At 50.6% G+C, this 19,425-nt stretch overlaps 2 protein-coding genes across 2 annotated transcripts in view; one reads left to right on the forward strand and one right to left on the reverse strand.

Annotated features, from left to right (window-relative positions):
* Znf597 (zinc finger protein 597) overlaps positions 1 to 19,425 on the reverse strand; it is a 324,428-nt gene that overhangs the window by 275,998 nt on the left and 29,005 nt on the right. The window lies entirely within an intron of this gene.
* Positions 1 to 19,425, forward strand: part of Znf174 (zinc finger protein 174) — a 32,015-nt gene that overhangs the window by 4,771 nt on the left and 7,819 nt on the right. The gene's annotated exons all lie outside the window — the stretch shown is intronic.

Genomic DNA, 19,425 nt, shown 5'->3' on the forward strand with positions numbered 1-19,425 from the left:
TCACACTCTAACACACACACAGACACCTGCACCACACTCACACTCTAACACACACAGACAGACACCTGCACCACACTCACACTCTAACACACACAGACACCTGTACCACACTCACACTCTAACACACACACACACCTGCACCACACTCACACTCTAACACACACACACCTGCACCACACTCACACTCTAACACACACAGACAGACACCTGCACCACACTCACACTCTAACACACACACACACCTGCACCACACTCACACTCTAACACACACAGACACCTGCACCACACTCACACTCTAACACACACACACCTGCACCACACTAACACTCTAACACACACAGACAGACACCTGCACCACACTAACACTCTAACACACACAGACAGACACCTGCACCACACTCACACTCTAACACACACACACCTGCACGACACTCACACTCTAACACACACACACCTGCACCACACTAACACTCTAACACACACAGACAGACACCTGCACCACACTAACACTCTAACACACACAGACAGACACCTGCACCACACTCACACTCTAACACACACACACCTGCACCACACTCACACTCTAACACACACACACAGACACCTGCACCACACTCCCACCCTAACACACACACACACACCTGCACCACACTCTAACACACACAGACACCTGCACCACACTCACACTCTAACACACACACAAACACCTGCACCACACTCACACTCTAACACACACACACAGACACCTGCACCACACTCCCACTCTAACACACACACACACCTGCACCACACTCTAACACACACAGACACCTGCACCACACTCACACTCTAACACACACACACACCTGCACCACACTCACACTCTAACACACACAGAGACACCTGCACCACACTCACACTCTAACACACACACACACCTGCACCACACTCACACTCTAACACACACACACACCTGCACCACACTCACACTCTAACACACACACACACCTGCACCACACTCACACTCTAACACACACAGACAGACACCTGCACCACACTCACACTCAAACACACACACAGACACCTGCACCACACTCACACTCTAACACACACACAGACACCAGCACCACACTCACACTCTAACACACACAGACACCTGCACCACACTCACACTCTAACACACACAGACACCTGGATCACACTCAAACTCTAACACACACACACACACATGCACCACACTCACACTCTAACACACACACACACCTGCACCACACTAACACTCTAACACACACAGACAGACACCTGGACCACACTCACAAACTAACACACAGACACTTGCACCACACTCACACTCTAACACACACAGACAGACACCTGCACCACACTCACACTCTAACACACACAGACAGACACCTGCACCACACTCCCACACTAACACACACACACAGACACCTGCACCACACTCACACTCTAACACACACACACACCTGCACCACACTCACACTCTAACACACACACACCTGCAACACACTCACACTCTAACACACACACACACCTGCACCACACTCACACTCTAACACACACACACACACCTTACCACACTAACACTCTAACACACACACACACACCTGCACCACACTCACACTCTAACACACACACACACCTGCACCACACTCACACTCTAACACACACACACACCTGCACCACACTCACACTCTAACACACACACACACACCTGCACCACACTCACACTCTAACACACACAGACACCTGCACCACACTCACACTCTAACACACACACACACCTTCACCACACTCACACTCTAACACACACAGACACCTGCACCACACTCACACTCTAACACACACACACACCTGCACCACACTCACACTCTAACACACACAGACACCTGCACCACACTCACACTCTAACACACACACACACCTGCACCACACTCCCACTCTAACACACACAGACACCTGCACCACACTCACACTCTAACACACACACACACCTGCACCACACTCACACTCTAACACACACACAGACACCTGCACCACACTCACACTCTAACACACACACACCTGCACCACACTCACACTCTAACACACACACACACCTGCACCACACTCACACTCTAACACACACACACACCTGCACCACACTCACACTCTAACACACACACCTGCACCACACTCACACTCTAACACACACACACCTGCACCACACTCACACTCTAACACACACAGACACCTGCACCACACTCACACTCTAACACACACACACCTGCACCACACTCACACTCTAACACACACAGACAGCTGCACCACACTCACACTCTAACACACACACACACACACCTGCACCACAATCACACTCTAACACACACACACCTGCACCACACTCACACTCTAACACACACACACCTGCACCACACTCACACTCTAACACACACAGACACCTGCACCACACTCACACTCTAACACACACACACCTGCACCACACTCACACTCTAACACACACACACCTGCACCACACTCACACTCTAACACACACACACACCTGCACCACACTCACACTCTAACACACATAGACACCTGCACCACACTCACACTCTAACACACACACACACACCTGCACCACACTCACACTCTAACACACACACACACCTGCACCACACTCACACTCTAACACACACACACCTGCACCACACTCACACTCTAACACACACACACGCCTGCACCACACTCACACTCTAACACACACACACACCTGCACCACACTCACACTCTAACACACACAGAGACACCTGCACCGCACTCACACTCTAACACACACACAGACACCTGCACCACACTCCCACTCTAACACACACACACAGACACCTGCACCACACTCACACTCTAACACACACACACACCTGCACCACACTCACACTCTAACACACACACAGACACCTGCACCACACTCCCACTCTAACACACACACACACACCTGCACCACACTCTAACACACACAGACACCTGCACCACACTCACACTCTAACACACACACAAACACCTGCACCACACTCACACTCTAACACACACACACAGACACCTGCACCACACTCACACACTAACACACACACACACCTGTACCACACTCTAACACACACACACCTGCACCACACTCACACTCTAACACACACACACACACCTGTACCACACTCACACTCTAACACACACAGAGACACCTGCACCACACTCACACTCTAACACACACACACACCTGCACCACACTCACACTCTAACACACACACACCTGCACCACACTCACACTCTAACACACACACACACCTGCACCACACTCACACTCTAACACACACAGACAGACACCTGCACCACACTCACACTCTAACACACACAGAGACACCTGCACCACACTCACACTCTAACACACACACAGACACCTGCACCACACTCACACTCTAACACACACAGACACCTGCACCACACTCACACTCTAACACACACAGACACCTGGATCACACTCACACTCTAACACACACACACACACCTGCACCACACTCACACTCTAACACACACACACACCTGCACCACACTAACACTCTAACACACACAGAGACACCTGCACCACACTCACACTCTAACACACACACACACCTTCACCACACTCACACTCTAACACACACAGACACCTGCACCACACTCACACTCTAACACACACACACACACCTGCACCACACTCACACTCTAACACACACACACACCTGCACCACACTCACACTCTAACACACACACACACCTGCACCACACTCACACTCTAACACACACAGACACCTGCACCACACTCACACTCTAACACACACACACACCTGCACCACACTCACACTCTAACACACACACAGACACCTGCACCACACTCACACTCTAACACACACACACACCTTCACCACACTCATACTCTAACACACACACACACACCTGCACCACACTCACACTCTAACACACACAGAGACACCTGCACCACACTCACACTCTAACACACACACACACCTGCACCACACTCACACTCTAACACACACACACCTGCACCATACTCACACTCTAACATACACACAGACACCTGCTCCACACTCACACTCTAACACACACACACCTGCACCACACTCACACTCTAACACACACACACCTGCACCACACTCACACTCTAACACACACACACACCTGCACCACACTCCCACTCTAACACACACAGACACCTGCACCACACTCACACTCTAACACACACACACACCTGCACCACACTCACACTCTAACACACACACAGACACCTGCACCACACTCACACTCTAACACACACACACCTGCACCACACTCACACTCTAACACACACACACCTGCACCACACTCACACTCTAACACACACACACCTGCACCACACTCACACTCTAACACACACACACGCCTGCACCACACTCACACTCTAACACACACACACACCTGCACCACACTCACACTCTAACACACACAGAGACACCTGCACCACACTCACACTCTAACACACACACAGACACCTGCACCACACTCCCACTCTAACACACACACACAGACACCTGCACCACACTCACACTCTAACACACACACACACCTGCACCACACTCACACTCTAACACACACACAGACACCTGCACCACACTCCCACTCTAACACACACACACACACCTGCACCACACTCTAACACACACAGACACCTGCACCACACTCACACTCTAACACACACACAAACACCTGCACCACACTCACACTCTAACACACACACACAGACACCTGCACCACACTCACACACTAACACACACACACACCTGTACCACACTCTAACACACACAGACACCTGCACCACACTCACACTCTAACACACACACACACACCTGTACCACACTCACACTCTAACACACACAGAGACACCTGCACCACACTCACACTCTAACACACACACACACCTGCACCACACTCACACTCTAACACACACACACCTGCACCACACTCACACTCTAACACACACACACACACCTGCACCACACTCACACTCTAACACACACAGACAGACACCTGCACCACACTCACACTCTAACACACACAGAGACACCTGCACCACACTCACACTCTAACACACACACAAACACCTGCACCACACTCACACTATAACACACACAGACACCTGCACCACACTCACACTCTAACACACACAGACACCTGGATCACACTCACACTCTAACACACACACACACACCTGCACCACACTCACACTCTAACACACACACACACACCTGCACCACACTAACACTCTAACACACACAGAGACACCTGCACCACACTCACACACTAACACACAGACACCTGCACCACACTCACACTATAACACACACAGACAGACACCTGCACCACACTCACACTCTAATACACACACAGACACCTGCACCACACTCCCACTCTAACACACACACACAGACACCTGCACCACACTCACACTCTAACACACACACACACCTGCACCACACTCACACTCTAACACACACACACCTGCACCACACTCACACTCTAACACACACACACCTGCACCACACTCACACTCTAACACACACACACCTGCACCACACTAACACTCTAACACACACAGACAGACACCTGCACCACACTCACACTCTAACACACACACACACCTGCAACACACTCACACTCTAACACACACACACACACCTGCACCACACTCACACTCTAACACACACACACACACCTTCACCACACTCACACTCTAACACACACACAGACACCTGCACCACACTCACACTCTAACACACACTCACACCTGCACCACACTCACACTCTAACACACACACACCTGCACCACACTCACACTCTAACACACACACACCTGCACCACACTCACACTCTAACACTCAGACACCTGCACCACACTCACACTCTAACACACACAGACACCTGCACCACACTCACACTCTAACACACACACAGACACCTGCACCACACTCACACTCTAACACACACACACACCTGCACCACACTCACACTCTAACACTCAGACACCTGCACCACACTCACACTCTAACACACACAGACACCTGCACCACACTCACACTCTAACACACACACACACACCTGCACCACACTCACACTCTAACACACACACCTGCACCACACTCACACTCTAACACACACACACACCTGCACCACACTCACACTCTAACACACACAGACACCTGCACCACACTCACACTCTAACACACACACACACTTGCACCACACTCACACTCTAACACACACACACACCTGCACCACACTCACACTCTAACACACACACACACACCTGCACCACACTCACACTCTAACACACACAGACACCTGCACCACACTCACACTCTAACACACACACACCTGCACCATACTCACACTCTAACATACACACAGACACCTGCACCACACTCACACTCTAACACACACACACACCTGCACCACACTCACACTCTAACACACACACACACCTGCACCACACTCACACTCACCTGCACCACACTCACACTCTAACACACACACACACCTGCACCACATTCACACTCTAACACACACACACACCTGCACCACACTCACACTAACACACACACACACACCTGCACCACACTCACACTCTAACACACACACACACACCTGCACCACACTCACACTCTAACACACACAGACACCTGCACCACACTCACACTCTAACACACACACACACCTTCACCACACTCACACTCTAACACACACAGACACCTGCACCACACTCACACTCTAACACACACACACACACCTGCACCACACTCACACTCTAACACACACACACACCTGCACCACACTCACACTCTAACACACACACACACCTGCACCACACTCACACTCTAACACACACAGACACCTGCACCACACTCACACTCTAACACACACACACCTGCACCACACTCACACTCTAACACACACACAGACACCTGCACCACACTCACACTCTAACACACACACACACCTTCACCACACTCATACTCTAACACAGACACACACACCTGCACCACACTCACACTCTAACACACACACACAGACACCTGCACCACACTCACACTCTAACACACACACACACCTGCACCACACTCACACTCTAACACACACACACACACCTGCACCACACTCACACTCTAACACACACAGACACCTGCACCACACTCACACTCTAACACACACACACCTGCACCATACTCACACTCTAACATACACACAGACACCTGCACCACACTCACACTCTAACACACACACACCTGCACCACACTCACACTCTAACACACACACACACCTGCACCACACTCACACTCTAACACACACACACACCTGCACCACACTCCCACTCTAACACACACAGACACCTGCACCACACTCACACTCTAACACACACACACACCTGCACCACACTCACACTCTAACACACACACAGACACCTGCACCACACTCACACTCTAACACACACACACCTGCACCACACTCACACTCTAACACACACACACCTGCACCACACTCACACTCTAACACACACACACGCCTGCACCACACTCACACTCTAACACACACACACACACCTGCACCACACTCACACTCTAACACACACAGAGACACCTGCACCACACTCACACTCTAACACACACACAGACACCTGCACCACACTCCCACTCTAACACACACACACAGACACCTGCACCACACTCACACTCTAACACACACACACACCTGCACCACACTCACACTCTAACACACACACAGACACCTGCACCACACTCCCACTCTAACACACACACACACACCTGCACCACACTCTAACACACACAGACACCTGCACCACACTCACACTCTAACACACACACAAACACCTGCACCACACTCACACTCTAACACACACACACAGACACCTGCACCACACTCACACACTAACACACACACACACCTGTACCACACTCTAACACACACAGACACCTGCACCACACTCACACTCTAACACACACACACACACCTGTACCACACTCACACTCTAACACACACAGAGACACCTGCACCACACTCACACTCTAACACACACACACACCTGCACCACACTCACACTCTAACACACACACACCTGCACCACACTCACACTCTAACACACACACACCTGCACCACACTCACACTCTAACACACACAGACAGACACCTGCACCACACTCACACTCTAACACACACAGAGACACCTGCACCACACTCACACTCTAACACACACACAGACACCTGCACCACACTCACACTCTAACACACACAGACACCTGCACCACACTCACACTCTAACACACACAGACACCTGGATCACACTCACACTCTAACACACACACACACACCTGCACCACACTCACACTCTAACACACACACACACCTGCACCACACTAACACTCTAACACACACAGAGACACCTGCACCACACTCACACACTAACACACAGACACCTGCACCACACTCACACTATAACACACACAGACAGACACCTGCACCACACTCACACTCTAATACACACACAGACACCTGCACCACACTCCCACTCTAACACACACACACAGACACCTGCACCACACTCACACTCTAACACACACACACACCTGCACCACACTCACACTCTAACACACACACACCTGCACCACACTCACACTCTAACACACACACACCTGCACCACACTCACACTCTAACACACACACCTGCACCACACTAACACTCTAACACACACAGACAGACACCTGCACCACACTCACACTCTAACACACACACACACCTGCAACACACTCACACTCTAACACACACACACACACCTGCACCACACTCACACTCTAACACACACACCTTCACCACACTCACACTCTAACACACACACAGACACCTGCACCACACTCACACTCTAACACACACACACACCTGCACCACACTCACACTCTAACACACACACACCTGCACCACACTCACACTCTAACACACACACACCTGCACCACACTCACACTCTAATACTCAGACACCTGCACCACACTCACACTCTAACACACACAGACACCTGCACCACACTCACACTCTAACACACACACAGACACCTGCACCACACTCACACTCTAACACACACACACACCTGCACCACACTCACACTCTAACACTCAGACACCTGCACCACACTCACACTCTAACACACACAGACACCTGCACCACACTCACACTCTAACACACACACACACACCTGCACCACACTCACACTCCAACACACACACCTGCACCACACTCACACTCTAACACACACACACACCTGCACCACACTCACACTCTAACACACACAGACACCTGCACCACACTCACACTCTAACACACACACACACTTGCACCACACTCACACTCTAACACACACACACACCTGCACCACACTCACACTCTAACACACACACACACACCTGCACCACACTCACACTCTAACACACACAGACACCTGCACCACACTCACACTCTAACACACACACACCTGCACCATACTCACACTCTAACATACACACAGACACCTGCACCACACTCACACTCTAACACACACACACACCTGCACCACACTCACACTCTAACACACACACACACCTGCACCACACTCACACTCACCTGCACCACACTCACACTCTAACACACACACACACCTGCACCACATTCACACTCTAACACACACACACACCTGCACCACACTCACACTAACACACACACACACACCTGCACCACACTCACACTCTAACACACACACACACACCTGCACCACACTCACACTCTAACACACACAGACACCTGCACCACACTCACACTCTAACACACACACACACCTTCACCACACTCACACTCTAACACACACAGACACCTGCACCACACTCACCCTCTAACACACACACACACACCTGCACCACACTCACACTCTAACACACACACACACCTGCACCACACTCACACTCTAACACACACACACACCTGCACCACACTCACACTCTAACACACACAGACACCTGCACCACACTCACACTCTAACACACACACACCTGCACCACACTCACACTCTAACACACACACAGACACCTGCACCACACTCACACTCTAACACACACACACACCTTCACCACACTCATACTCTAACACACACACACACCTGCACCACACTCACACTCTAACACACACACACAGACACCTGCACCACACTCACACTCTAACACACACACACACCTGCACCACACTCACACTCTAACACACACACACACACCTGCACCACACTCACACTCTAACACACACAGACACCTGCACCACACTCACACTCTAACACACACACACCTGCACCATACTCACACTCTAACATACACACAGACACCTGCAACACACTCACACTCTAACACACACACACCTGCACCACACTCACACTCTAACACACACACACACCTGCACCACACTCACACTCTAACACACACACACACCTGCACCACACTCCCACTCTAACACACACAGACACCTGCACCACACTCACACTCTAACACACAAACACACCTGCACCACACTCACACTCTAACACACACACACACCTGCACCACACTCACACTCTAACACACACACACCTGCACCACACTCACACTCTAACACACACACACACCTGCACCACACTCACACTCTAACACACACACACACCTGCACCACACTCACACTCTAACACACACACCTGCACCACACTCACACTCTAACACACACACACCTGCACCACACTCACACTCTAACACACACAGACACCTGCACCACACTCACACTCTAACACACACACACCTGCACCACACTCACACTCTAACACACACAGACAGCTGCACCACACTCACACTCTAACACACACACACACACACCTGCACCACAATCACACTCTAACACACACACACACACCTGCACCACACTCACACTCTAACACACACACACCTGCACCACACTCACACTCTAACACACACAGACACCTGCACCACACTCACACTCTAACTCACACACACCTGCACCACACTCACACTCTAACACACACACACCTGCACCACACTCACACTCTAACACACACACACACCTGCACCACACTCACACTCTAACACACATAGACACCTGCACCACACTCACACTCTAACACACACACACACACCTGCACCACACTCACACTCTAACACACACACACACCTGCACCACACTCACACTCTAACACACACACACCTGCACCACACTCACACTCTAACACACACACACGCCTGCACCACACTCACACTCTAACACACACACACACCTGCACCACACTCACACTCTAACACACACAGAGACACCTGCACCACACTCACACTCTAACACACACACAGACACCTGCACCACACTCCCACTCTAACACACACACACAGACACCTGCACCACACTCACACTCTAACACACACACACACCTGCACCACACTCACACTCTAACACACACACAGACACCTGCACCACACTCCCACTCTAACACACACACACACACCTGCACCACACTCTAACACACACAGACACCTGCACCACACTCACACTCTAACACACACACAAACACCTGCACCACACTCACACTCTAACACACACACACAGACACCTGCACCACACTCCCACTCTAACACACACACACACCTGTACCACACTCTAACACACACAGACACCTGCACCACACTCACACTCTAACACACACACACACACCTGTACCACACTCACACTCTAACACACACAGAGACACCTGCACCACACTCACACTCTAACACACACACACACCTGCACCACACTCACACTCTAACACACACACACCTGCACCACACTCACACTCTAACACACACACACACCTGCACCACACTCACACTCTAACACACACAGACAGACACCTGCACCACACTCACACTCTAACCCACACAGAGACACCTGCACCACACTCACACTCTAACACACACACAGACACCTGCACCACACTCACACTCTAACACACACAGACACCTGCACCACACTCACACACTAACACACACAGACACCTGGATCACACTCACACTCTAACACACACACACACACCTGCACCACACTCACACTCTAACACACACACACACCTGCACCACACTAACACTCTAACACACACAGAGACACCTGCACCACACTCACACACTAACACACAGACACCTGCACCACACTCACACTATAACACACACAGACAGACACCTGCACCACACTCACACTCTAATACACACACAGACACCTGCACCACACTCCCACTCTAACACACACACACAGACACCTGCACCACACTCACACTCTAACACACACACACACCTGCACCACACTCACACTCTAACACACACACACCTGCACCACACTCACACTCTAACACACACACACCTGCACCACACTCACACTCTAACACACACACACCTGCACCACACTAACACTCTAACACACACAGACAGACACCTGCACCACATTCACACTCTAACACACACACACACCTGCAACACACTCACACTCTAACACACACACACACACCTGCACCACACTCACACTCTAACACACACACACACACCTTCACCACACTCACACTCTAACACACACACAGACACCTGCACCACACTCACACTCTAACACACACACACACCTGCACCACACTCACACTCTAACACACACACACCTGCACCACACTCACACTCTAACACACACACACCTGCACCACACTCACACTCTAACACTCAGACACCTGCACCACACTCACACTCTAACACACACAGACACCTGCACCACACTCACACTCTAACACACACACACAGACACCTGCACCACACTCACACTCTAACACACACACACACCTGCACCACACTCACACTCTAACACTCAGACACCTGCACCACACTCACACTCTAACACACACAGACACCTGCACCACACTCACACTCTAACACACACACACACACCTGCACCACACTCACACTCTAACACACACACCTGCACCACACTCACACTCTAACACACACACACACACCTGCACCACACTCACACTCTAACACACACACCTGCACCACACTCACACTCTAACACACACACACACCTGCACCACACTCACACTCTAACACACACACACACCTGCACCACACTCACACTCTAACACACACACACACACCTGCACCACACTCACACTCTAACACACACAGACACCTGCACCACACTCACACTCTAACACACACACACCTGCACCATACTCACACTCTAACATACACACAGACACCTGCACCACACTCACACTCTAACACTCAGACACCTGCACCACACTCACACTCTAACACACACACACACACCTGCACCACACTCACACTCTAACACACACACACACACCTGCACCACACTCACACTCTAACACACACACCTGCACCACACTCACACTCTAACACACACAGACACCTGCACCACACTCACACTCTAACACACACACACACCTGCACCACACTCACACTCTAACACACACACACACCTGCACCACACTCACACTCTAACACACACACACACACCTGCACCACACTCACACTCTAACACACACAGACACCTGCACCACACTCACACTCTAACACACACACACCTGCACCATACTCACACTCTAACATACACACAGACACCTGCACCACACTCACACTCTAACACACACACACACCTGCACCACACTCACACTCTAACACACACACACACCTGCACCACACTCACACTCACCTGCACCACACTCACACTCTAACACACACACAAACACCTGCACCACACTCACACTCTAACACACACACACAGACACCTGCACCACACTCCCACTCTAACACACACACACACCTGTACCACACTCTAACACACACAGACACCTGCACCACACTCACACTCTAACACACACACACACACCTGTACCACACTCACACTCTAACACACACAGAGACACCTGCACCACACTCACACTCTAACACACACACACACCTGCACCACACTCACACTCTAACACACACACACCTGCACCACACTCACACTCTAACACACACACACACCTGCACCACACTCACACTCTAACACACACAGACAGACACCTGCACCACACTCACACTCTAACACACACAGAGACACCTGCACCACACTCACACTCTAACACACACACAGACACCTGCACCACACTCACACTCTAACACACACAGACACCTGCACCACACTCACACTCTAACACACACAGACACCTGGATCACACTCACACTCTAACACACACACACACACCTGCACCACACTCACACTCTAACACACACACACACCTGCACCACACTAACACTCTAACACACACAGAGACACCTGCACCACACTCACACACTAACACACAGACACCTGCACCACACTCACACTATAACACACACAGACAGACACCTGCACCACACTCACACTCTAATACACACACAGACACCTGCACCACACTCCCACTCTAACACACACACACAGACACCTGCACCACACTCACACTCTAACACACACACACACCTGCACCACACTCACACTCTAACACACACACACCTGCACCACACTCACACTCTAACACACACACACCTGCACCACACTCACACTCTAACACACACACACCTGCACCACACTAACACTCTAACACACACAGACAGACACCTGCACCACACTCACACTCTAACACACACACACACCTGCAACACACTCACACTCTAACACACACACACACACCTGCACCACACTCACACTCTAACACACACACACACACCTTCACCACACTCACACTCTAACACACACACAGACACCTGCACCACACTCACACTCTAACACACACACACACCTGCACCACACTCACACTCTAACACACACACACCTGCACCACACTCACACTCTAACACACACACACCTTCACCACACTCACACTCTAACACTCAGACACCTGCACCACACTCACACTCTAACACACACAGACACCTGCACCACACTCACACACTAACACACACACAGACACCTGCACCACACTCACACTCTAACACACACACACACCTGCACCACACTCACACTCTAACACTCAGACACCTGCACCACACTCACACTCTAACACACACAGACACCTGCACCACACTCACACTCTAACACACACACACACACCTGCACCACACTCACACTCTAACACACACACCTGCACCACACTCACACTCTAACACACACACACACCTGCACCACACTCACACTCTAACACACACAGACACCTGCACCACACTCACACTCTAACACACACACACACCTGCACCACACTCACACTCTAACACACACACACACCTGCACCACACTCACACTCTAACACACACACACACACCTGCACCACACTCACACTCTAACACACACAGACACCTGCACCACACTCACACTCTAACACACACACACCTGCACCATACTCACACTCTAACATACACACAGACACCTGCACCACACTCACACTCTAACACACACACACACCTGCACCACACTCACACTCTAACACACACACACACCTGCACCACACTCACACTCTAACACACACACACACACCTGCACCACACTCACACTCTAACACACACAGACACCTGCACCACACTCACACTCTAACACACACACACACCTGCACCACACTCACACTCTAACACACACACACACACCTGCACCACACTCACACTCTAACACACACAGACACCTGCACCACACTCACACTCTAACACACACACACCTGCACCACACTCACACTCTAACACACACACACCTGCACCATACTCACACTCTAACATACACACAGACACCTGCACCACACTCACACTCTAACACACACACACACACCTGCACCACACTCACACTCTAACACACACACACACCTGCACCACACTCACACTCTAACACACACACACACACCTGCACCACACTCACACTCTAACACACACAGACACCTGCACCACACTCACACTCTAACACACACACACCTGCACCACACTCACACTCTAACACACACACACCTGCACCACACTCACACTCTAACACACACACACACCTGCACCACACTCACACTCTAACACACACACACACCTGCACCACACTCACACTCTAACACACACACACACCTGCACCACACTCACACTCACCTGCACCACACTCACACTCTAACACACACACACACCTGCACCACATTCACACTCTAACACACACACACACCTGCACCACACTCACACTAACACACACACACACACCTGCACCACACTCACACTCTAACACACACACACACCTGCACCACACTCACACTCTAACACACACACAGACACCTGCACCACACTCACACTCTAACACACACACACCTGCACCACACTCACACTCTAACACACACACACACCTGCACCACACTCACACTCTAACACACACACACAACTGCACCACACTCACACTCTAACACACACACACCTGCACCACACTCACACTCTAACACACACACACCTGCACCACACTCACACTCTAACACACACACACACCTGCACCACACTCACACTCTAACACACACAGAGACACCTGCACCACACTCACACTCTAACACACACACACACCTGCACCACACTCACACTCTAACACACACAGAGACACCTGCACCACACTCACACTCTAACACACACACCTGCACCACACTCACACTCTAACACACACACACACCTGCACCACACTCACACTCTAACACACACACACCTGCACCACACTCACACTCTAACACACACAGAAACCTGCACCACACTCACACTCTAACACACACAGACACCTGCACCACACTCACACTCTAACACACACACAGACACCTGCACCACACTCCCACTCTAACACACACAGACACCTGCACCACACTCACACTCTAACACACACACACACACCTGCACCACACTCACACTCTAACACACACACACACCTGCACCACACTCACACTCTAACACACACAGAGACACCTGCACCACAATCACACTCTAACACACACACACACACCTGCACCACACTCACACTCTAACACACACACACACCTGCACCACACTAACACTCTAACACACACAGACACCTGCACCACACTCACACTCTAACACTCACACACCTGCACCACACTCACACTCTAACACACACACATACCTGCACCACACTCACACTCTAACACACACACACACCTGCACCACACTCACACTCTAACACACACAGACACCTGCACCACACTCTCACTCTAACACACACACACACCTGCACCACACTCACACTCTAACACACACAGACACCTGCACCACACTCACACTCTAACACACACACACACCTTCACCACACTCATACTCTAACACACACAGACACCTGCACCACACTCACACTCTAACACACACACACACACCTGCACCACACTCACACTCTAACACACACACACCTGCACCACACTCACACTCTAACACACACACACACCTGCACCACACTCACACTCTAACACACACAGACACCTGCACCACACTCACACTCTAACACACACACACACACCTGCTCCACACTCACACTCTAACACACACAGACACCTGCACCACACTCACACTCTAACACACACACACACACACCTGCACCACACTCACACTCTAACACACACAGACACCTGCACCACACTCACACTCTAACACACACACACACCTGCACCACACTCACACTCTAACACACACACACACACCTGCACCACACTCACACTCTAACACACACAGACACCTGCACCACACTCACACTCTAACACACACACACACCTGCTCCACACTCACACTCTAACACACACAGACACCTGCACCACACTCACACTCTAACACACACACACACACCTGCACCACACTCACACTCTAACACACACAGACACCTGCACCACACTCACACTCTAACACACACACACCTGCACCACACTCACACTCTAACACACACACACACCTGCACCACACTCACACTCTAACACACACACACACCTGCACCACACTCACACTCTAACACACACAGACAGACACCTGCACCACACTCACACTCTAACACACACACACACCTGCACCACACTCACACTCTAACACACACAGAGACACCTGCACCACACTCACACTCTAACACACACACACACACCTGCACCACACTCACACTCTAACACACACAGAGACACCTGCACCACACTCACACACTCTAACACACAGACACCTGCACCTTACTCACACACTCTAACACACACACTTGCACCGTACTCACACACACTAACACCCTTGAATCACTGGATTACTAAAAAATTACTGCTTTCCCATCTAATGTTTTTAAGAACCTCAATGAAGCCAGACATGGTGATGCATGCCTGTAATCACAGCACTTGGGAGGTAGATGCAGAAGATCAGGAACTTAATATCATCTTCAGTTACGTAGTGAATTTGAGACCAGCTTGGGCTATGTGAAACCCTGTCTCAAAAAATGAGCAAAACAAACCCTTGATGAAAATCACTTGGCAATAACTATTTGAGCTCCTCATTAAATTTAAATGAATTAAAATTCAAAATTCAGTTCGGCAATGCAAAATTCTAATTGGTATTAATATAAAAACCCGGAGTCAGATATAGGGGTTAATGCTGAAAGACCAGAGACAAAGGAGCAAACCATAGCCACTTCCTACCTCGCAAAATCATCAGCCTGAAGAGAGGCACGCTCCCATCTCTGCCTGCCTTACATTCCTCTCTCTGCCCAGCCATGTATTACTTTCTGTTTCCTCCTCCCAAGTGCTGGGATTAAAGGTGTGCACCACACTGTCTTGCCTCCAAGTTAACTCTAGTGGCTGGCTCCGCCCTCTGATCTTCAGGCAAGCTTCATTTGTTAGATCACAAATATCACCACACCACCTCAACCACCTTAGCTCTGTTTCAAATACTCAACAATCACATGTGCCTGGCAGTGCCATGTTGAATGGTGTATGTAGCATGAAAACACATTTTCCTTTTCGAGGTCCTGCTGGAAAGTGCTGTTGCTGATTCTCCAGTTTCCCTGGTCCATTCTAGTTCACAGCCGTCTTGATCCTCAGTTCTCCCAGAAGGTGGACAGCGTCTCTAATTAGGCCTCATACCTACCATATAGTTCAGTCTCTGTACACCTAGCTATCAACACTGTAATGAGAAACACCCAGCAGTCACTGGCTTTATTATTCTTTTGAAGTGAGGGAGGTTGTCAATCTTAGTCCCTGTAAGGGAGGGAGATTTATTCAGATAATCTT

Source organism: Microtus pennsylvanicus, chromosome 11, assembly GCF_037038515.1.
Source record: "Microtus pennsylvanicus isolate mMicPen1 chromosome 11, mMicPen1.hap1, whole genome shotgun sequence".
Lineage (NCBI taxonomy): Eukaryota > Metazoa > Chordata > Mammalia > Rodentia > Cricetidae > Microtus > Microtus pennsylvanicus.